General features: G+C 37.6%; 1 long non-coding RNA gene across 1 annotated transcript; it reads left to right on the top strand.

The window, feature by feature from the left end:
• Nucleotides 1-1,247: 1,247 nt before the first annotated feature.
• LOC141428279 (uncharacterized) lies at nucleotides 1,248-6,748 on the top strand. Its single transcript, XR_012451413.1, has 2 exons — nucleotides 1,248-2,164; nucleotides 4,864-6,748. It is a non-coding gene; the product is annotated as an uncharacterized lncRNA (long non-coding RNA).
• The last annotated feature ends 16,379 nt before the right edge of the window (nucleotides 6,749-23,127 follow it).

The raw sequence follows: 23,127 nt of genomic DNA, 5'->3' as shown, positions 1-23,127 counted from the left end.
AATTTAATAACTATCAAAAAGTAACTGTATTCAAATAAAGGCACCCACGCGCATTGTTAGTTTCTACGAAATTGGTTATCCCATATTCGAGCTGCGGGGCTACTGCGAAACTCGAAACTCGAAGTTCGTGTCGTGCGGTCCCTCTGACGCTTATACTATTTAATACGAGAGCGAGAGGGACGGTGAGATACGAACTTCGAGTTTCGAGTTTCGTAGTAGCCCTGCCGAGCTTTTGTATGATAAAAAATAATATTAATTGAACTAAATTGACTAACTACTTTGCAGCTCCATGTCACATCCTATTAGAATGTTCTGGTGTGGTGAACTAGTAGCTCGGGTCTCCGGGGTCACTCCAGGAAGTCGTCGGCAACGTAAAAGGCTTGCTAGGTTTCAGGAGCTAGACTGACACTGACATGAATAGTGTCTACCGCCAATCACGAAAAACTTACGCACTAAGTCGAGTTGCGGAAATCAGCCTCTCTACTCGTATACCTAATAAGTCATGTTAACAAATGACAGTCTCTACCTTTCACACAATAGGTACCTATTTACAATACGTCTTTTTTTAATTGTACTTAGCTTTTAAACATCCAATTATGAGAGTGAAATTCACGCTACTTTTGTTAATGACTGTATGTTTGCACGAGCACTTAAGTAGCTAGTGCTCCAAATAGCGATGAGCTAACGATTTTCACGAGTTTTTATCACTACACTAATTAATTCGGCGGAAAACAGCTACCGTGTTGCGTGGGTGTGGGAATACGAGCCTTGGTGAAATCTCATCATGTTCTCGTAATAATTTCACATGTTTCATTTTAACGTGGTGAAAACTGATGAGCGAAAACAACGCGCAGGATTTTTTATCCAGATAAGCTTGTTTTGGACATTGCTTACCTTGTTTCCTGTACATAACCATCTTACATACTGTACTGTCACGTGTGTAGGTGAGTATTTAAAAGTAAATTCGGCCTAGCCAGCCATATTAGAGCAGGGGGTTGCTCTTCCATACAAACCTACGGACACCCCGCATAGCTTCCACGGACATGTTTTCTTAGAGGATTTTTTTGAGAATAGTAAATTATGGATATGCTCTTCAAGCAAAATCCAAAAAAAAGTAACTTTATTGCATCAAAAGTGCAGCGTGATGCAGTAAATTTTGATGCATTTTACCATTGTATGAGTACAACTGACAGTGTTCGCAGCGAGCATGTAGTGACATCTTATATGGGTGCGTGAGTAAATGTCACAAAATCAAACTATTGTAAATAGGTATCGACTATTTCGTGTGGTCACGTGACCATCACCTTTGGCTCAGATAATACGACAACTAAATGCAGAAAGCATGAGATCACTGAGAGATCAAGTTCAAGTTTCTGAGTCTAGTATCTACTTTTTTTGTTTTTAAATCTGTTATTTTCGGAAGTTGAAACGCCTAAACTATTATTTCTGATTAATGCAAGGACGCAAACTGTAAGTAAGACGAAAAATAGGTAAGTTACTTTAAAAATTGACATTTAAAATAATATTTTTTTAAGTAACAGACCCAGTCCTCGGCAAAAATTATAACATTGCATACTTTACATACATTATAATGCGGTGCTTCGATCTAGGACAAGTGGTTTAAATTCAACTTACAAATTCTGAACAGATATTAGTTATTTACTCTTACGTAGACAGTAGCGCCACTAATTTAAATAAAGCATATTTATTCTCACAATAAAAGATGCTAGGTGTAATCACTAAACTAATTAGTTAAAAAATAAGGTCTACATTCAACATACATTGCATGTGTATGTATGAATATCAAGTTTTACAGTGAGGCTCAAATAAATTCCTACATATCACGGCATTTTTACGGCCGCTAAATCTAGGCTCGGTGAATAAAAAGGTTTTCACAATCGAAGTAGTTTTCGTACCTTTTTTATTATTATAACTGGCTAGATAAGTAAAATTTAAACGTCATTATAATACATTTTTGTCACAACGTCAAGTCAATGAGATTGATATTCAAAAGCAATTATGTTTGAATAATTATGGTTTGAACACAAATCAAGAAGTCAAAAAGTTGGCGGACGAGAGGAAATGAGCAAGAGTGCAACTCTTAAACTATTTATGTATGTACGATTCGATGATGAAAAGAATACCTATGTAATTGGATACACGGGTATGTTTATTTTATCATTTTTGTCAGAAACATTAATATTTGTTACAAGAACACCAGAGGCAGGGCTGTAAGAATTTAATTCCTACTGGGTGGCCAAAGTATGGCTTATCGTGTGTACCAAACTTGTGGTCTGCAGCAACCTACTACGAAAACTCTTAGTTGCGTCGTGAACATTTTCACTCCATAGAAGTAAGTCGCTTCCCACCGTCTGTCTGCATATGTACGAGTATGTACTGTATGTACTCTATTATGAAGTGATTCAAGATTTTTTATTTTATTTATAAGTGTGAGAAACGGCAGGGGTTATGGTTTTGGAGCGTATGTATGGTCATTTCTTTCGCACGCTATGCAACAAGGCCTTGATGCATCTTAGCAAACAACAAGACAAGAGCAGAGACAAGAAAATAAGTCTTTGTTAGGAGTGACACAGGTTGTTAATTTTATGCGTATGTTAGTCTGTCTGTGTATCTTTCGGTCGGCCCATCCGTCCGTCCGTCTGTCGATCCGTCCATCTGTCTGTCCGTCTTTCTGTCTGTCTGTGTTTCGAAGTGAACACTACATCATTATTGTCCAGTGATGACATATGGATCCGAGACGTGGTGCTTTACTTTAGGCCTTATAAATAGGCTCAGAGTTGCTCAGCGAGCTATGGAGAGAGCTATGCTTGGGGTTTCTCTACGGGACCGAATCAGAAATGAGGAGATACGTAGAAGAACAAGGGTCACCGACATAGCCAAGCGAATCAGCTCGTTGAAGTGGCAATGGGCGGGCTATATAGCACGGAGAGCGGATGGCCGTTGGGGCCGAAAAGTTCTCGAGTGGAGGCCGCGGATCGGCAAGCGCAGCGTAGGACGTCCACCAACAAGATGGACGGATGACCTGGTTAAAGCCGCAGGTTCGCGGTGGATGCAGGCTGCTGCCAGTTGAAGCAACTGGAGGTCTGTGGGTGAGGCCTATGTCCAACAGTGGACGTCCTACGGCTGAGATGATGATGATGATGATGGTGAATAAAGTTGTACCAACTGTACTTTAGTCGAAAATTTTACTATGACCTTTAAAATTTATAAGTATTTTATTGATAATTAGAAGCAGAGTCTTGAGAAATAGCTCATGTTAGGAGATAAAGAGATCAGAAGAGGCATCGTTAGATTTGTCTCTGTTAGGAGTGACACAGGTTGTTAATTTTATGCGTATGTGAGTCTGTCTGTGTACCTTTCCGTCGGCTCATCCGTCCGTCCGTCTGTTGATCTGTCCATCTGTCTGTCCGTCTGTCTGTCTGTCTGTGTTTCGAAGTGAACATTACATCATTGTCCTATTTTTTTAATTATTGTTTACCAACGCACACACCAAACCTTTTATCCTAAAAAGCTGAAATTTAAGATAAGGAAAAAATGGGATTTATTATGTAGGTACCTACATAAAATTCTACTGGTTCGTAACTATTATTTAGTTTTTAGGGTTCCGTACCTAAAAAGTGCCAACGGAACCCTATTTCTGAGACTCCGCTGTCTGTCTGTCTGTCTGTCCGTCCGTCTGTCACAGGGCTCTATCTCTTGAGTCGTAATAGTTAGACACTTTAAATTTTTACAGATTATGTATTACTGTGGCCGCTATAACAACAAATACTCAAACCAGAATAAAACAAATATTTAAGTTTTTTTTTTGCTAATGTCTAATGTTGTATAGATAATGGTACGGAACACTTCGTGCGCGAATCCGACTCGCACTTGGCCAGTTTATTTTTAATACCCAGGGTATTCAATGTTAAATATTTAATTTTACAACTCTATCTCCATATCACTAATCTCTGTAAATTTTACATGCAGGCAGAAAGGAATAGCAAAAATCTAAATTCAATATCAGGATATTTTGAAAAAGATAAGTATTGTTCACAAACCGATCTTAATGACGATGATGATGATGATGATGGTCGTATGTCATCGCTGCCGAATTCTAACTTTATTCAATGAAAGACATGGAGAAACTTTGTCACAAAGACATAGTTCAGATAATTTGATATTACGCTGTCCGTCCGTCTATTTCTATAGGATTACTTAAAACTGAAGCAAACTGAAGTGGCAGTGGGCCGGCCATATCAGCCGAAGAACCGATAACTGCTAAGGTAAACGAGTAAAAGCCTAGCGTGGCGAGGGACGCCCTCAGACTAGGTGGAGCGATGATCTTCACTGGGTAGCTGACAGTAACTGGATGAGAGTGGCCGAGGGTCGTGCTCAGTGGCGTGCAATTGGAGACGCCTATGTCCAGTAGTGGGCTAAGATAGGCCGATGATGATGATGATGATGATGATGACTTAAAATAAGACAATAATCCCACTCATATTATAAATGCGAAAGTTTGTTAGTCTGTTTGTTTAATTCTTTATTACCTTTTCACGTCTAATTCGTTGAACCGATTAGGATGAAATTTGGGATACAGATAGTTTGAGTCCCGTAGAAAAACATAGGGTAGTTTTTTTTTAATCGCAATATTCCCGCGGAATAGCTTATAAACGAATTCTACGCTGACAGAGTTGCGTGCAACAGTATGTAGGTACATTAGGGGATTTACCTACTGATAGTCTGATTTACGTCCATATGCTGTAACTAAAAAGCATCGGTCACTTTATTCGTACACCTAGGTATCTTATAGTCTGTCTGCTAATACTATTTCTGTATTTATTAATACACAATTCCTTTCAGATTCAATGCTAACTAACTGCATATAATTTTGCCTGGAATCATTATATTGCTGAAGTAGCCTAGGTGCTGTCATGCAATATTCAAGGTGAAGAAAAGAAGAAACGTTGAATGTTGATATGCAAGAAATTAAGGAATATCTGACTGATTAACTATGTTTGATTTATTTATTAACGCTGTGTTATAAAGTTTGTTCTAAATAAATATGATGTACACAACGAAATAAAGTCTTCGTAGGCATCTTTTTTTTAGCGTTCCGTGGGTGGAAATTTTAGTGGAGCTTCTAAAAACAAGAATACCAACAGGTATGTAGTTTTTATTTTTTGACCATCAGTGGTGTAGCGGTATAGCAAGCGGTACGGATTACCGAGGACCTGGGTTCGATTCCCAGTGATGGTCTTATTTTTCTGTTTTTTCTGTGCATCTTTATTTCAGTTTGTATTTTCAATTTAGGTTTTACGGGATGACCGTAAAAGTAAAAATTTGGAATTGAAATAAAAAATACAAAAAGATTCCAAAAAACCAATCTTAAGTTTTTATTTGTCGAATGAAACTACAGTAATATCAGATGATGAGATAATAGGGGTACATATATATAAAGTACTATAAAACCGTACAACTTTGACCTTTGAGATAACTTTGCCCAAGTTGTCATTTTTTAAAATATCTGAAATAAAACAAAATTGACTGATTTGTGACCACTTTGTGACATGCACATTTCTAAATCATTTTTGTATATTTTTTTCCCTGTTGTCACGAATAAATCTTTTCTTTTCCCTTTATATCGGAATATTTCTTTATTCCTGACGGGAGTTGCTTCTCCTTTTTAGGGTTCCGTACCCAAAGGGTGCCAACGGGACCCTATTGCTGAGATTCTGCTGTCTGTCTGTGTGTTTGTCTGTCTGTCTTCTACTGGTTCGTAACTATTATTTAGTTTTTATAGTTAGGCCAACGGGACCCTATTGCTGAGACTCTGCTGTCTGTCTGTCTGTCTGTCTGTCTGTCCATCCGTCTGTCACAGGGCTTTATCTCTTGAGCTGTAATAGCTACCCGTGTGATGGGTTAGAATTAGACCTCTCCATTTCTTCCGTGGATGTCGTAAGAGGCGACTGAGGACCGTAGGCCACAGGCTAGCAACCTGTCACTATTGTACCGTTTTCGTCAAACTTAAAACCTAAAATTGCTAAAAGTGGCTCCGAAGCTGTAACGTTTCGTGTGCTTTGCCTACCCCATTTAGGCATACATGTTTGTGTGTACTAGACACTTGAAATGTTGACAGATTATGTAGGTATTACTGTGGCCTCCATAACAACAAATACTAATAATAAAGTAAGTAAAATTAAAAAATAAATGGAGTTGTCATACAAGAAACGTGTTTTTTCCCAGCGTTTTTTGGTTACTAGGCGTTGCTAAAACTTATTAGTGAACTGTTTTAAAAACATTGTACGTACGGAACCCTTCGTATGTACGAGTCCAACTCGAACTTGACCTTTTTTTATCCTGCTAAGGCCTTTTTGTTACAGCTTATATTTAACTCCGCGGGCAAAATATATATCACTAGTAACGTGCTAGCACAAGTCTTTTCGCGATAGTTTTAATCTTCTTCTGCGTGAAACATAAACATTGTAGTAGAAAAATAGTAGAATTATTATATGTTCAATTTTTTTAACAAACGAGTTGGTGTTATGCTCTATGTCACAGGATGACTAAATATTGACTATCCATATCGATAATAATATCACTCATGTTTAGACTTTGCTCATGTCTAGCTTTAGAGACATTCTTGACTGAGCCGGCCGCGATAACTGTAGTAGGTAGTATGGCGTTCTTTTTCGAGTGTCATTGCTACTGAACTGTCAGGTTGCCCTTCAGAAGAAAAGGAAACTCGTGTAAAATGACAATCTCGCATACAGATACCCAGAATCAAGAACCAAAATCAGAAGAATTGTATAAGCTCATATATTGATATTTTTTATTGTGAGCTTACTTTTTTTTTAATTATGTGTAACTATTATTACAAATTATATATTTTTAAGCTTCTGGTACCTTGACTTTTGTATTTAGGACTATTGCATGGTAGGTGCACGCGGCTATTAGCTAGTTTTATAAGATCTCCGCTTACAAATTGTATCTTTCGCGTCACTGCTTTCATTATAGTGGCATCATAATAATGTTTGATTTTGAGTTTGCATTACATTATAGGCACTAAGTAAGTATAGAAGTTAGGTTGGTCAAAACTGTCTTATTGGCTGTACATTTATTTTCATCCAATCTAGTGTCCCAAATTTCAAATTTGTCAATTTTCAAAATCACTCAATATGCTTGACTGAAATGTTTTGAATGAAATCTGGGCCATATTGTCCGAAATAAAGGTCTTTACTTATTATTGTAATAGCTGGTTCAGATTTTCGATCACGAACCCATCTGGACCCGGTCATTTGAAAGGCATGGGACCACAGCCAACATATCTAATATAGATGAGATGAGCAGAATTTTGGAGGTCTATCCCCTAATACACTATTAGGATGTGCTAGCGGACAGGCCTCTACAGTTGTCAGATCCGAACAGTAATTCACATGGAGTGGGCTATGGCGTTATAGGATGTCGCATACAGCATTACCGAGATATGGAGTGAGATAACGGATACCTACCATTCCAATTTTTCCAATATCATATAAATTGTACTTTTAGTAGACGATGACATGCCGTTCACTAAATGGGCCGCTCAAACTATTGACCCCCCGGAACAACGAGGTGTAGTATAATATAATGCTTCAAAAATGTGTTTTACATACTTTTATTCTGACCTAGAAAGACTTGTAATAGTATGTGATATTTTTGATTGGTTCGATTGTATCTGTCTTGTCTTGAGTGGATAGAGATTAACGAAATAAATACTTGAATAATTGAGTGGTTTCGGTGTTACCAGGTTCCTTGACCCTTGATGCGTGGCTTTACTGGTATGTCCATGAGGCACATGTGCTGTATGACCAGTGATGTAAATAATGGAGTTGTTCTTTCAATAAATAATAAACTTTATTACATACATTATAATAATTATTTTTATTCTTGGACCACATTTAGATTAACAATGAAAATTGCTACGGGAATATTATATTACCTTATCATTACTATGGCGACGTGTCAAAAGAACGCTGCACATTGCTTCGGGACAGAGAACTTGTTAATTTGCGGAACCTCATATAAATTGATAACAATATTTTTTACTTTACTTCTTCGCTACGAACCGTGCCCCACAACTACGTCCATGTGAAATATCTATACAATAAATTTACATACACGCCCGCTCTCTTTCTCTTCCATGTAAAACAATATGTTATTATGTATGTATAGTATATGTCACACAAGCTAGACTAGCTGTCACAAATACCTACTATATAAATATAACTATTATTAGGGTTATTCGCGCTGTCATCGTTCATCCACCATTACCTCTCATATTTCGTTTTCTAGAATTTTTTTACCGTACAACGGCAAAAACTACTAGACACTGGCAAAATTGTCCTCCGATGGACAGAGCCATATTTTTTTAAAGAAACAACAACAACAACAACTATTATTAGGTATTGTGTGATATATATATTATTTCATGTAGGAGGAGGGAGGTGGAGGAGGGCGTGTACTGCATGTTATTATATTATGTAGGAACGTATCACATAGATCTAACTGTGCCGCACGGTTGACAGCAGAGAAACCTAGGGCAAAATTAAATACTGTAGGTTCTAGAAACTGACTAACAGTCAATCTCAAAAAAAAATATTTGCTTGGTACGGTTGGCTTGTTGATTGACTGGACAGCGGGCATATTTAACTTGTATCACAGTTTATATCTTTTTTTTGTTCTCAAAGTATTAGCTGAATCTAATGCCGACGTTGTTCACTAGCAGACCTGACGCCCTGATTCTGATAATTATTCTCAAACGCTGTCTAATGCGATATACTGCATTTTACTTACCCCAAAGAAAAGATTGTATGGTAGAACTGCAACTGTCACAGGCGGAACGGCAGTAATGGGCCTGGTAATTGCAGCCTGCTCGCGTGCTTGGACAGATGAGAGGAATAAAGCAACATAATAATTAAAAGAAACTGGAATTAATCAAAATACCACGCACAGGACTTATCACGCTAACACACACGAGTAATATTTACCTCGATGTTTCGGCAACATTACAGTGGCCGTGGTCACGAGTAGACTGAAGTGTGGGGTGTCTGTGTGGATTTACTGTACCAGCGGGAAAATTACAAATTAATTATACCCACTGCCCGGTCAACCAGACTAGTTAGCCGTAGATCCTACAGGCAAAGAGCGCTCAAAAAGTAGCAAAGTAAATACATTCCCTTTTTACTCTTAGTATTTGAGGACATGTATAGTTATTTTCACACCTCTCCTTCAGAAAAGTAACTTTTCCTCCCTGACGAGAGGGAGCAAAGTGGAACTTTTCTGTTCAAGGCTTTTCTAAGTATTTTATTGCAAATGCAATTTTTTGAAGTTGATAATTGTAAAGCCACGCCATTTTCTATGCTGGTTGTTCTTTAATAATATTTAGAATTTACTTTTTTCAAGTTTCTTAATGCTCGGTGTGAAAAGTTGTATGAGCGACTCGGGAGCAAAATTATTTTCATCTTGTGCGTTAACACTTGAATCCCTCATTACGCTCAGGATTCTACTTTAGAATCCTTCGCTACATTCTGGATTCAATGTACGCCCTCGCCGTAAATACACCATTTTGCTCCCTTGTGACACAATAGTTATTTGTGTCACAAGGGAGCAAAATGGTATAGAAAATGACGTGGCTTTCCAATTATCAACTTAAAAAAATTGAATTTGCAATAAATCACTTAGAAAAGCCTTGAACAGAAAAATTGTACTTTGCTCCCTCTCGGTAGGGAGGAAAAGTTACTTTTCTGAAGGAGAGGTGTGAAAAAAACTATTTGAGCATTTTTAAATAAAGTTTGTACATTTGATTTGCGACTCCTATTTGTGATAAAAAATTGCAGGTATGTAGAGTGAACGATACTGAGTCGTAATAACATAGTCTCTCAAAATGTCCCAATTGGTTTGTATGGAAATTTCCTTTTTTGTTACCAAAACTATGGATTTGCGGTAACAAAAAAGGAACTTTCCATACAAATTAATTGGGACATTTCGGGAGACTATGTTATTTAAACTCAGTGAACGATTCACTCTATCTACCTGTAAATTTTTCCCAAATCGGAGTCGAAAAAATCAAATGTACAAACTTTTTTAGAAATGCTCATTTTAGCACTGTAGCTTGCTGTGACAAAGTACCAAACTGTTCAGCTACCTATGAGCTTGACTGCTTCGAATTGGGTTTGATGCAACATCTGTCTCCGATGATGACGTGTCAGCTAAACTGAACGTGCCCGTAGTCTGCAAGTACGACGGATTATTTGCGGTAGTTCTAGTTCCTTCACAAGACCTTGAAGAAAGAACTGCGTTATTTTTCCGCCTTTGTACCTTTGCAAGAACTGAAGATGCTACTGCGAAAGGAACAAAGGCAAAAAAATAAACGCAGTTTTTCCTTCAAGTCTTGTAAAGGAACTAATGCAAAAAAAACGCAAGTTCCATCGCACGAACATCCAAAGGAAACACTGCCAATAATCCAGTACACACGACTACAAGCCTGCTGGATCGGAAAAAAATCCTAGCAGATAATACTTACAATAGGTAGTTATATGATACGAATCGACAACTGTTTTCGACTCGAAGGTAACAAAGGGAGTGTAGATGATTTTGGAACTGCTCGTAGTCTTCTGCTGATTGTGCCAAATCATCGGTTATGATATCCTAACAAAATCAATTTATAGAGATAAGTAGGTACAAAATTAGCACGGGATAATTTTTACCGCAATTTGATCGGCGCAAGTTATCGGCGAGTGGGTGAACTTTTGCTGTTATGTAAGTATTTCGTAAGTATTTATTTATACCTATAAAGGCAAAACATGGCCTAAAAATGCATGAGATTTGGCAAACGTATTCCTTGAGGATCGCAGAGGTGCAAGAAGTTTTTTTTTTAATTCGAATACCTACACTACAGAGTAGATTTTTTTCTTAAACGGGAGCGAAGCCGTAGGATTAAGCTAGTAATTATATATACGAACTGAGAAATCCAGATGCAGAAGCCTAGATAAACTCTTCGTCAACTCTTTTCATGGTTAGCAACTTATTAATAATTTATATTAGCAGTTTATGATTACTAATTCTCTACCAAAAGTCTTACCACAGAAATTGAGTGATGATGATGATGATAATTAGGATAGTAAACTCTGTATGGATTTTATTACCTCTTTTGATAGAAAGAGCTTACACGAAGCACTGTTCATAAAATATTAGGTATGTCTAAAGGCACTGTTACACATGCTCGTTACTGGACTGAAGCAAACGCGTTCACACTTGCTTATTACCTTTCCCCCTTCCACCCCGTCTCGAGCTTGCCACTAATAAGCATGCTCGATAGTAGCATGTCCTGTTCACACATGCTACTAGCTAGCATTTGTTCAATAGTAGCATGCTTTCTTGCTACTAAAGAGCATGTGTAACAGTGTCTTAAGGGACTTTGGCTTTACGGATGCCCTTGATAAACTTGATTGCCTGTGCATTCCTGTGCGTGTCGTACAAGATGACTAAGAGCCCTGGTGGCAGCGCTCTCTATTGCCAACTACGAATTCCAAACTCCAGCTCTGCGGCGTGGAAGGTAAGGACAAACCACCGCACTATTTTCCCAAGAAACTCGTCCTGTAGATTTGCTACCGATTTTCAACCGACGACCATGACCACTTTAGCAAGAGTAGTAACTACGAAAAGTAACTATAAATATAACCTGAATAATAGCAAGACCATCAACCAAGACAAGAAACCGTGGTCAGAATCTCGGTAATTTCTCAATTTATCGTACACATATTATGACCACTTGAAAGGCGTTTGGCTCGTATTATAATATGCGAACAGTTATCCAAGACCCTGCTTCTAATTATCAATAAAATACTTATAGATTTTATAGGTCGTAGTAAAATTTTCGAGTAAAGTACAGTTAGTACAAAATTTCGTGACTCGATAAAAAAATGTGAATATTACTCGAAGGAGTACCCCGATCGGGTAGCTAAGTGTCGCAATAGACTTTCGCTAGCTGGCGCTGTCTATTTGAGTGTGTGCGTGAGCTCCTAGTGTCCGTATACGGCCGCAATTGACGTTCAAAGTAAAGCACCTCGTTTGCGGCTTTGGCGGAATATTTCATTTCGAGTGTGGGGTCAAAAAATCGGTTACGCTTAGATACTCCCGCCACTAGTTTTTGGTGAAATAATTCTTCATAATTTACGAAAAAAACCTGAAAAAAGGAACTATTGATAACAGCGCCATCTAACGGGACATTGCTCATGAGCTAACCAGGAGCAAACCCCTTAATCAGTTTTTTTAGGGCCGGCGTCATCGAAATCAATGACGTGGACTATGTATCTACCTATATATTCTAAGCGGCACAACATTTGGCTCATCCTAAGTACATACAAAATGACCTATAACTGCATTGCCTACGTTTGAGGGCTACATACTTTCCGCTCAGTATATTATATATTGAGAAAAGAATGAAAAATAAGAAAGAAGACATTTATTCACTAATACAGAAGACATACCGGACATACTGTGTGTACAATTCGCATTATTGGGTTTGATTGTAATGTACATAGGGAGGTTTGTTTGAATAAAAGCCCGATAGATGTCGCTGTATCGGTCTCGAACGAATCCTACATCGCGCTGGCAAGAGTTTTCTTGCACTGTATATAAGGCATGTAAATTGGAAATAAATTGTCATTCGACCAGGAACCGTGTATTCATTCACGCCTCGAACATGGTCCATCGAATCGGATTGGTGCAAGTGTCACCAATAGTGTCTTCAAAATAGGCGTGTTTTTGGCCGCGGCATCACGTGGTGACTGATGAAGGTCACCGAGGATTCGCCACCACCGGAGCAGTGGAGTCGTCGGCAGGGAAACATCGGTTCCAATCATCGGGACTGACGAAGCAACCATAGACAAGCTGGATGGACGTCGGATCAAGGAAGGTTTTAAGTGCAGTGTTAATTGTGGATTAGAAGAAAGAACTGTGAGTACTGTCATCATTAATTAATTCGGGCGTGTCAATGTCAAATCGAGACTTAGAAAAAATAGTGTATTTCGTAGTTTGAATTTTAGAAGTGTTTATTTAGGACTTAGAATAGTTTGAAGAAAAGTGCAAAGACGGGGAATCCATGCCGAATTTCCATTTGACATAAGAAAAGTCAAACACTTGTAAAATTTTATGAAATTATTTGGGACTTGTAAATTTTACGGATTTTGGAACTTGTGATTTTGAATGAGGTAGTAGCCGAGTATTGTGCCTAAACAATGGAAGGTGAAATTAATATACAATTGGATTTATTTGAACGAATCACCAAAGCGTACACAAACTTCAAAAAATCACCGAAAGATCGGATAACCATCACATACTTGGAGACTCGGTTGGAGAGTTTAGAGAAGTTATGGAATCAGTTTTCTTCGGTACACACGTCATTAATTGAAGGATTAACGCACGCTGGGGTAGCAAAATCAGTTTATGGCACAAAGGGTATTTATGATGTAACGGATGAACTGTACATGGATTACAAATGTGCTCTGAAAACTGCAATTAGTAAGTTAATACCACAACAACACGCAAGTTCATCGAGCTCATCATCACCGGCTAGCAAATCATCACAAGTCAATTTACCAAAGATTACCATTCCCATATTTTCGGGTCAATATACAGAATGGATGAGCTTCAGGGATCTTTTCATATCACTCATTCATGATAATGCAGACATTGACAACGTGCAGAAGTTACACTACCTCAAAACTCATCTCAGAGGAGAAGCGGAACAACTTTTGCGACATGTACCCATCACTAATGACAGCTACCAGGAGGCTTGGAATCTTTTAAAGGCGGTACAACAACAAGCAATATCTCGTCAACTGCATTCTGAAGCGATTTTTTGCCCAAAGGAGCGTAACGTCTGAATCATCCAATGCCATCAAGGAGCTGTTGGATTTAACAAACGAGACGTTAAATTCATTAGTTAATTTAGGTATTGACACCGGGTCATGGGATATCATAGTAATTTATATTGTTAGTCAAAAGTTGGACTCTGAGAGTAGGAAACAATGGGAAACGGAAGTCAGCAAACTAGTCACTGCCTCAGACCAATTGCCAAATATCGCAAAATTCAGAGAATTTTTGGAAACAAGATATCACTCGTTAGAGTTTTTAGATTCAAAGCCTAGTTCAGCATTTGGTCAGAGACAGCGAACTGAAACTCACAGTTTTAATAATAATGTTGAAACAAACCCAATTCACGCATTGCATATTACTCAAATGTCATGTGATTACTGCAAGCAGGATCACAATATTAGGAATTGCAAGGAATTTATAAGCATTGATTTTAACAGCAAGCGTGACTTTGTCCAAACTCACGGGTTGTGTTATAATTGTTTACGTAGTAATCATTCCGCAAAGCACTGCAGAAACACCGCGTCTTGTCAAATATGTCACGGGAGACACCACTCGTTATTGCATTCAAAGAGTGAGGAACATGTAACTGAATCAAACGGGTCAGTTGGTAATCAGGTTGTTAGTCAAGTAAATTCAGTCAAAGCATCAGAGGAAATCAATTCATTCACATCCACAAATATAGCGAGTCATTTCGTGAAAGGAGTAGCGCAGGAAGTTCTACTAGCCACAGCTATGGTTAAAGCTGAATCACGTAATGACGGGGAATATCAGCTCTTAAGAGCTCTCATAGACCAGGGGTCTCAGGCCTCATTTATTGCAAACGCGGCAGTTCAATTACTTGGACTGAAATCCACACCAACCAAGGGGATTATTTCAGGATTGGGGGGTGAACAGGACCTTATTTCGAGGTCCAAGGTAGAGTTAAAAATCAGTTCACGTCTCAATCCAGGTTGTGTGTTCCAGGTGTCAGCATACGTTCTCGACAAGCTGACTGCATATTCACCTTCATCTGTATTTTCAGTCACTTCATGGCCGGAGCTGAAAAATGTTGAGCTTGCGGATCCAGAATATCACACTGCTAATAAGATTGACATCTGACTATAAGGTACCGAGGAGGTTTATATCATGAACTTTTTCAATTTTGAGAATTTAAGGGTAAAAAGAGAAGCAGTTACATAATGTAAAAATACTGACCTCGAATATCTACGTATTAATACAAGCTTGCAGCGTTAATTAAAAACTTAACCTTGGTCAAACCCCCGCCTTTTGACCAGTGCACCTGCTTGTAAACATAAAAAAACTTGTTTATCAGTCTGTGGCATCTATTGCACGGTCACTCCTCTTAATTGGTTCCTCTCCTCCAGTTAAGGCGATTACTCGAAAGGGTATCCTTATTAAAAGGGTTCTGTGATTACGCGGTTAATAAGTTCGATATAAATTACTGATTGGTAGAAGTTCGCTGTACCCTGGAATGCTATTCAATCAATTTTAAAGTTATCTTAAAATGAATCGATTTCCACGCGTTCGTTTTTTCGATTGATTGAATGTTCTGCGATTGATTGAGTCTACAGCGGATTATATTTCTGATAGTAGTAATGGCGGTGCATTTATTATACTAATAGATAAAATTTTAAGTATAGAAACGATGGGGATTAAATATTCTTAGATGGTACGTCATTCACCGTTATATTTACTAATCCATTTATTCACAAAAGGTTACAAACCAGTAATATAGGAGAATGTACATTATGTATGTACCTATACTGTCTCGCTAGGCAAACGCATGTTCCAGTCTTGTCTCGTTTTTTAGTTTGGCTGCAGATCTATGCCCTCGTGGACCAATATTTAAACAAACACGGGTGTTTGTCAATATTTTCTGTTTTTGACAGTGGTGTAATTTTAGATGGTTTTAGTGTGACAAAGATCTCAATCAACGGGACAAAAAACGGAACTAACGTGACAATGTATCTTGCTAATCTTTACTTTAAAAGTCCACAGTGAATGTCGCTCTTGGTATCTTTTGTTCGTTATTTTTAGACTATACTATTTTGAGATTATGCGCTAATAATATAAAGTTAATAATAAAAATAAAATAAAGCGCCCTCGTTCGAACGTCACCCACGTTTATTAAATTTTTGTCGCACATTAAGTACCTATGTGACTATATATACTTGGGGCAAGAAGTAAAACTGGAGAAGCCTCTTCTGGACGCTGAAATTGATAGACGCATACAGCTCGGATGGGCAGCTTTTGGCAAGCTTGACGACGTTTTCAGGTGTAGGATACCACAAACACTAAAAACAAGAGTATACGACCAATGCGTACTGCCGGTGATGACGTACGCTTGCGAGACGTGGACGCTTACCGTAGGGATGATGCACCGTCTTAAGGTAGCGCAAAGAGCGATGGAACGCGCAATGCTAGGTATCTCCCTGCGGGACAAGATAAGGAACGAGCACATTCGCCAACGAACCAAAGTTACCGACATCGGTAGGAGAGTGGTACAACTTAAATGGCAATGGGCCGGTCACGTCTGTCGCGCGGGGGATGATAGATGGAGCCAGAAAACGCTACACTGGAGACTCCGAACGGGAAGCCGAAACGTAGGTAGACCACCAGCTAGATTTGCCGCATCTAGGTCAACATGGAAATCCATGGAAGAGGCATATGTCCAGCAGTGGACAAATACATGCTGAGAAGAAGAAGAAGATTAAGTATGTTGGTTAGATGCTACAAACTCCAAAAGCGGAATAAGTAAAGCCTTCAAAACCTCTTCTAAGAAATGAAAATGCGTAGCAAGACTCTATTCCCTATTAAACAAAAAAAACTCATTTTTAACCGACTTAAAAAAAGGAGGAGGTTCTATGTTCCAATGTTTGTATTTTTTTTAGTAAAAAATATCGTGCAATCCTACTTCAATAAAACTAAAGAGTAAACAGCACAGAATCAAGTTGGCCATTATTATCCACTCCGATTTATCACCTCCACCATTTTTCGTGGCAATTCCCTAGTAGGTATTCTGATTCTCTAAACTTAAAGTATTGAACCAAGATTCAAATGAGCCAAGTTAGTTTAGTACGTTTAGACGATTTTTAAACCAACTTTTTATTTTAAGGTAATGCTTAGGTACCTACATAAATTCGTTAAAATACTTTAGAGAAGCAACGTTTTTAAGGCTGAAGTATAAAATGCGATAATAAAGATACAGAATTCAAATTCTTTGGATATTCAACAGCATCTGAAATCGCTTTGATCAGACCGCCAATTAAAATGCCAATCCACAAACCTTCTGACGAATCCCGAACCAAAATAAACGACAGCATTATTAGTAACTCATTAGCGGTCAACAACGTTTGTTAGTTACGAAAATAGTTATTTGTGCAACAAGAGAGCAAAGTTGTTTTTTGTTGCGAGTGTTGATTTTGAATCCCGAGTAAGCGAAGGATTCTATAATTGAATCACGAGCGTCAGCGAGTGATTCTAGATTAGAATCCTAAGAGCAGCAAGGGATTCAAATACACGAGATGCAAAAAAACTTTGGTCTCGTGTGACACATACAATTTTTCACCTTAGCAGCGAGAACATCATTTAAATGTAACTTAATAATAAAACCACATTTACCTACCTGTTTACAAAACAAACACATTTTTTAAAAATATAATCCGATTATTAAGAAACAAATATAATAATCACATTTAAAACCATAAAAAAGTGTTCAGTAGATACAATACAAATCTCATACTTCTTGTGCTGGGTATGTCACACTTATTTTTTTAATACTGCAAACAGCCTCATCTTGGAGTCATTAAAAAGGTTTGACCAATAAACGTATAATTTATTACAAATGTTATTAAACCTTTAAATATGACTTTTATTAAGATTTCCATCACATAAACATAAATAGATTTGTTAAAAATTCATTCAATTCAACAAATATTTATTCCAACTGAAGAGGCAGTATACGGAATTATTTTATAAAAAAAAAAAACGAGAGAAGCGGCTTTCGCGCAACGAGGTTGCATACTTTATTAAAAGATAGGGAAAATTTACATTTTGGAAATATTTAATTGTCATGTAATTTATTATAATATTTATTATATATTTTTAATATCAAAAATTTAATTTAAGATTGTAATCAACACATTTGATCCTATCTCTCGCTATTTTCGTGTTGAAGTGAAATGACAGATCAAAGTAAAGTTCAAATATTTGGAATTCAGTAAGTAGACCCAACACTGTACTCAGCATTTAAAAAAAATAATTAAAAAGTTACTTTGTCTCACGGAGTGAGCAAAATGCGATTTTGCTCACTGATTTCTCATAGCAAAACCTGCCTGTTTGAGGTGCTGAGGTGAAAAAGTTTTTTTATCACTGACTAGGTATTATGCGTTTCAATGAACGTTAGAAATCGTTCTGCTTACAACTTCACTCTATGCTAGTGTCAAATATCATCATCATCATATCAGCCGTAGGACGTCCACTGCTGGTCAATGGCCTCCTCCATTATATTAGCAGGATTAAAAGTCATCCGATTCTTTTTGCAATGTAAGCAGTTTAACACACGTTTTTGCGGACAAGCGCTAAACCCTTCGATGTCGGCAGGATGCCTTACGCGGTAATAAATTCTCATTAACGTCACAATAGTTCGTTTTCTTTTCCTGTTGTCAGTCAGCCAATTAATTCAGTCGGGACACTCGATTCGTCGCTGGATGGTATGCGAGGGAGCCTCGCTATTCGTCGTTTTGGGAAGCGTTTTTGGTTGAGGGGTCATCAATAAAGATTGCGCAGAACACTGTTACTATCCATTATTACGAATATTACATAAATAAATATTATGCATCTTTCTTCAATAATCATTTGAGGGCACTAGTGCCCCCGCCAACACGAGTGAAGCGAAGCGCAAGGGCACTACTTACCTTTTCTCGAAGCGCTTCGTCGTTTTTTATAACTTGGGTTTGGATTATACCAGATAAACAAAATTCTCGGGATATGTTGTCAATAGTGGACTTATTAAACATAATAAAGCTTTAGTTGCATAGCTTTACATTTTAAAAAATTAACTAATTTCGTCACTGACTCACTGATGATCATCAAAATTCTTTGGGTACTTCCAAATGTCCTAGAAAGCTAAAATTTGGTGTGTAAGCTAGTATTAGTACACAAACAACAAAAACATTCTTAAACTTGGAACTTTTATCCCCCAACAACAACAACTTAAACTAGGGGATGGAAGTTTGTATGAGACTTCCGCAATTTTGCCGCTAGAGGTCTGTGAAAATGGATATAGGGACTTCTTATTATTATTAATACTAAAAAAAAAACTACTAATATTATAAATGCGAAAGTTTGTGAGTGACTGAGTGAATGAGGGAGCCTGTTTGTCACTCCTTCACGCTAAAACGGCTGGATGGATTTGGACGAAATTTAGTATGTAGATAGATGGACATCTGGAATAAAACATAGCTAATTTTTATTCCCACGGCATAGGGAAAAAATCTCGAAACAACAACCGCTGGGCTTAGAGTCTTTAAATTTGCCGTGATTGTCTTTAATGTAACGTCAATGAAAACCACGATTTAATTTTCGGGAATTCCCACGGGAATTGTTAATAATCCGAAATTTCAATTCAGCTGCTGGATCTAATGATTTACGTGAGGGAAGCCGTGGGTATACACTAGTAAAATAAAAATGTATGTGATGTGCGCAAGAAATACACCCCAAAAAAATACAAGCAACTTATAAAAAGAGGTAAAATTCCACCAAAAAAATTTTTCATGTAAAATGTTGTCAAGACGAGACCATAATGACTCGTACTGTCAAAAATTTATCAGATAACATGTAGAGCCAAGCTTCTAACTCTACACCCCGGAACTCTACAAGGCCTAACTTTACAAACTAAATTTAGCCAAAATATGTGGCTTCTTGCTTTATTTCTACAAGGCTTCACTTCACAAACTCTACACCTTACTTAGTCAAAATATGTGGCTTGGCCGTAGCGTTACTCCAAGACCTATTGTATAACAGAAAAGTTATGAACAAGGCATACATTTTTCACCTTATGCCCATGTGAATTTGCCGAACTGGTCAAGCCACATATTTTGACTAAGGTAGAGTTTGTGAAGTTAGCACTTGTAGAGCTAGGGCGTGTAGAGTTAGAAGCCTGCTCCGATCAATGATTAGTACGTTGATCGGAGGAAGCCTGGCTCTACATGGGATCTGAAAACTTTCTGACAGTGCAGTTTCCAGGTGGTAGGACCTTGTGCAAGGTCCGCCTGGATTGCTACCACCATCTTGCTCGCTAATCCTGCCGTGAAGCAGCAGTGCTTGCACTGTTGTGTTTCGGCGTGGAGAGTAAGACAGCCGGTGAAATTACTGGCACTTGAGGTATCCCATCTTAGGCCTCTAGGTTGGCAACGCATCTGCAATTCCCCTGGTTTGCTGATGTTTATGGGCGGTGGTGATCTCTTACCATCAGGAGACCCACTTGCTCGTTTGCCATCCAGTCGTATAAAAAAAAAAAAAAGTGCGAGTCATTAGCATTATAGACGACCAGATGGCCTAGTGGTTAGAGAACCTGACTACGAAGCTTGAGGTCCCGGGTTCGATTCCCGTGTTGGGGCAGATATTAGTATGAAAAATACGGATGTTTGTTCTCGGGTCTTGGGTGTTTAATATGTATTTAAGTATGTATCTATCTTATATAATTATATTTATCCGTTGCTTAGTACCCATAACACAAGCTTTGCTAAGCTTACTTTGGGACTAGGTCAATTGGTGTGAATTGTCCCGTGATATATTTATTTATATTTATTATGGTCTCGACTTGGCAACATTTTACATGAAAATGTTTTTGGTGGGATTAATGATTATCTGTGGCATATAGCTGACTGCAAATCATTTCACTTATATAACCTCAAAAAATGGACAGCGTAAACGAAAACAGCTTTTTAGGCTGGGATAAGTGAACCTGCTACTGTCAATGCTAGGACAACTGTTATGAATAAACACAAAAAAAAAAGATCTTAGGCGTTACTAAATTAATTCGAGATATTTTAGGCTGATATAAACTCCACTCTATTATTTCCTCTATCCAATTCCTGCGATATTCACAAGTGTATTTATATACCTATCAGGGGGCACGGTAGTGCCCCTGCCCACCCGAGCACAGCCGTGCTTTTTCTGAAGCGACTCACGGCACTTTTAACCCTTCTTAGTTTTACTTCGTTGCGTATTCAGCAATAAGTTTAAAAAATCTAGCTACAAAGGATACCTACAAAGATACAAATGTGACACCAAAGTCACATTGCTTAAAGCAAGTTTTGCGGCGCATTCTTCTTGGCAATGATGGTCTTTCTGAAAGCGCTGGTAGTTTAAAAAAATGACGTGTAAAAGTGCCCATTGCGGCCTATTTACCTACTGAATAAATGATTTTAATTTCAACTTTCGTGGGTTTTTTGACGGTAAATTTCAAAAAAGGTGAAAAAAAAAGAACTACATGAAATAGTGTTGTACCTGAGCGAACAATTCGCAAGCGTAGCTAGTAGGTGCATTTTACATTTAAATAACCTGAACTAAAAGTATAATCAAAATGTTTTGTTATGTTTGTTATGACATTTTGTACAAGAATTTTTGGGGTAACATTGTAATTTTATATCCAGTTTAAAGGCTAATTAAACACGAAACGGAACGAAGCTGCGGTGCAATTTTAAATTATTTTAAACACGAAGAGTGTCAGGCAGCAGTCGACCGTAAATGCAATTATTCAACAAAACTAATTAGTATTTCATTCATTTTATAGTGACTTGAAAAATTATAGCAGGATGCTATAATCTCACCATCACCGCATAAATATTTAGGATTATACAACACGACAACAATAAAACAACTTGTGTATGTATTTCGTATATGTAAAACGAGCCTTTCAGTCTCTCAGAGCCGATCAGCAGTATCTCAAAGGGCCAGCAACGCACCTGTGATACCCCGTGTTGCTATTCCATGTGCTTATAATTATTTATTCCAGGCTTGTTTTTACAAACTTCTAATGAATTACTTTTTGTCGAAAGACGAATACTTTTAGGTAAAGTTATCTATCGTAAGACTTTCTTTGCGACAAAATTTTCCCCTAGGGAAAAGACCTTCTGTTATGAATTTCAGACGTTATGTTAAAAAAGTTCCGACATAATTATAACAAGCAATGTTTTACCATGAAAGCAGAATGAATGTTTAACAAAGGATGGATCCTTTTAACCCTGCTAAACTTTATAGCACCCCGTGCGCACTTTGCTTTTATAAATAAACAGGCGCTCAGGCAAAAAAAATGTTTGTCTAAACCTTTTTATGCAAACCAGTAGCAGATCTGTTTTTAGAAACTTAAAAACTGGCATATTTTATTGTTTTTACGTATTTAAACGGATTTTGTATCTAATAATTTCTTCCCTGAAAATTTAAGTATCAAATTGTTAGCGTTATGCAAATGGTTGCAAACTCTTATTGTTTTCAACTTACTGGAGGTAAAGCAAATTGGGCGATATAATGTACTTATTTTGGTACTTTTAATTGTAACTCTAAAAATAAGACATACCTACTTAACAATAATACATTGAAATAAAAAAAAGAAATTAGGTTATCAATAGGTAGGTATTTGGTTTTGTCAAAAATATTCCGCACTTTTTCATAATTATAAACCAAATGTTTTTTAATTGGCACTTGTTTATACTTTGCTGTTTTGCTTCAGCTTATTTTACCCGGTAGTGTTTTGTTTAAGTATACGAAATGAAACCGCTGCTCGTTGTTTTAATGGACTGTTTTACTAAGTGCACAGAGCACGGTGCACAGGTAGTGCATATTTAAACAAGGCAGCTTAAGCATCAGATGTCGGACTTTAATTAACAATGTTCAAGTTTCCAGAAATGTGTCCCAACTGTTTGACTTGCAATACTCCACATTAGTAGGTATTTTGCTCCTAAATTTTTGATTTGATTTTATTTTTATTATTTGTTGTTGTAGCGGCAATAGAAGTAAGCACACATTGTTCCATGTATTTCAGCTGTCTATTGATTACGGTTCATGGTGCAACCCAGACAGACAGACAGTGTAGCAACATTAATAGGGTTCTGTTAATCACTCTTCGGGTAGGTACGGAACCTTAAAAACTCATAATTAACATCTTACGTGTAAAGAAAGGTGTAGCTTGAAAAAAACTAAGGG

Source organism: Choristoneura fumiferana, chromosome 5, assembly GCF_025370935.1.
Source record: "Choristoneura fumiferana chromosome 5, NRCan_CFum_1, whole genome shotgun sequence".
NCBI classification, from domain to species: Eukaryota; Metazoa; Arthropoda; class Insecta; order Lepidoptera; family Tortricidae; genus Choristoneura; species Choristoneura fumiferana.
Note: the sequence above shows the minus strand (reverse complement) of the source record. Positions and strands in the feature narration are given on the sequence as shown.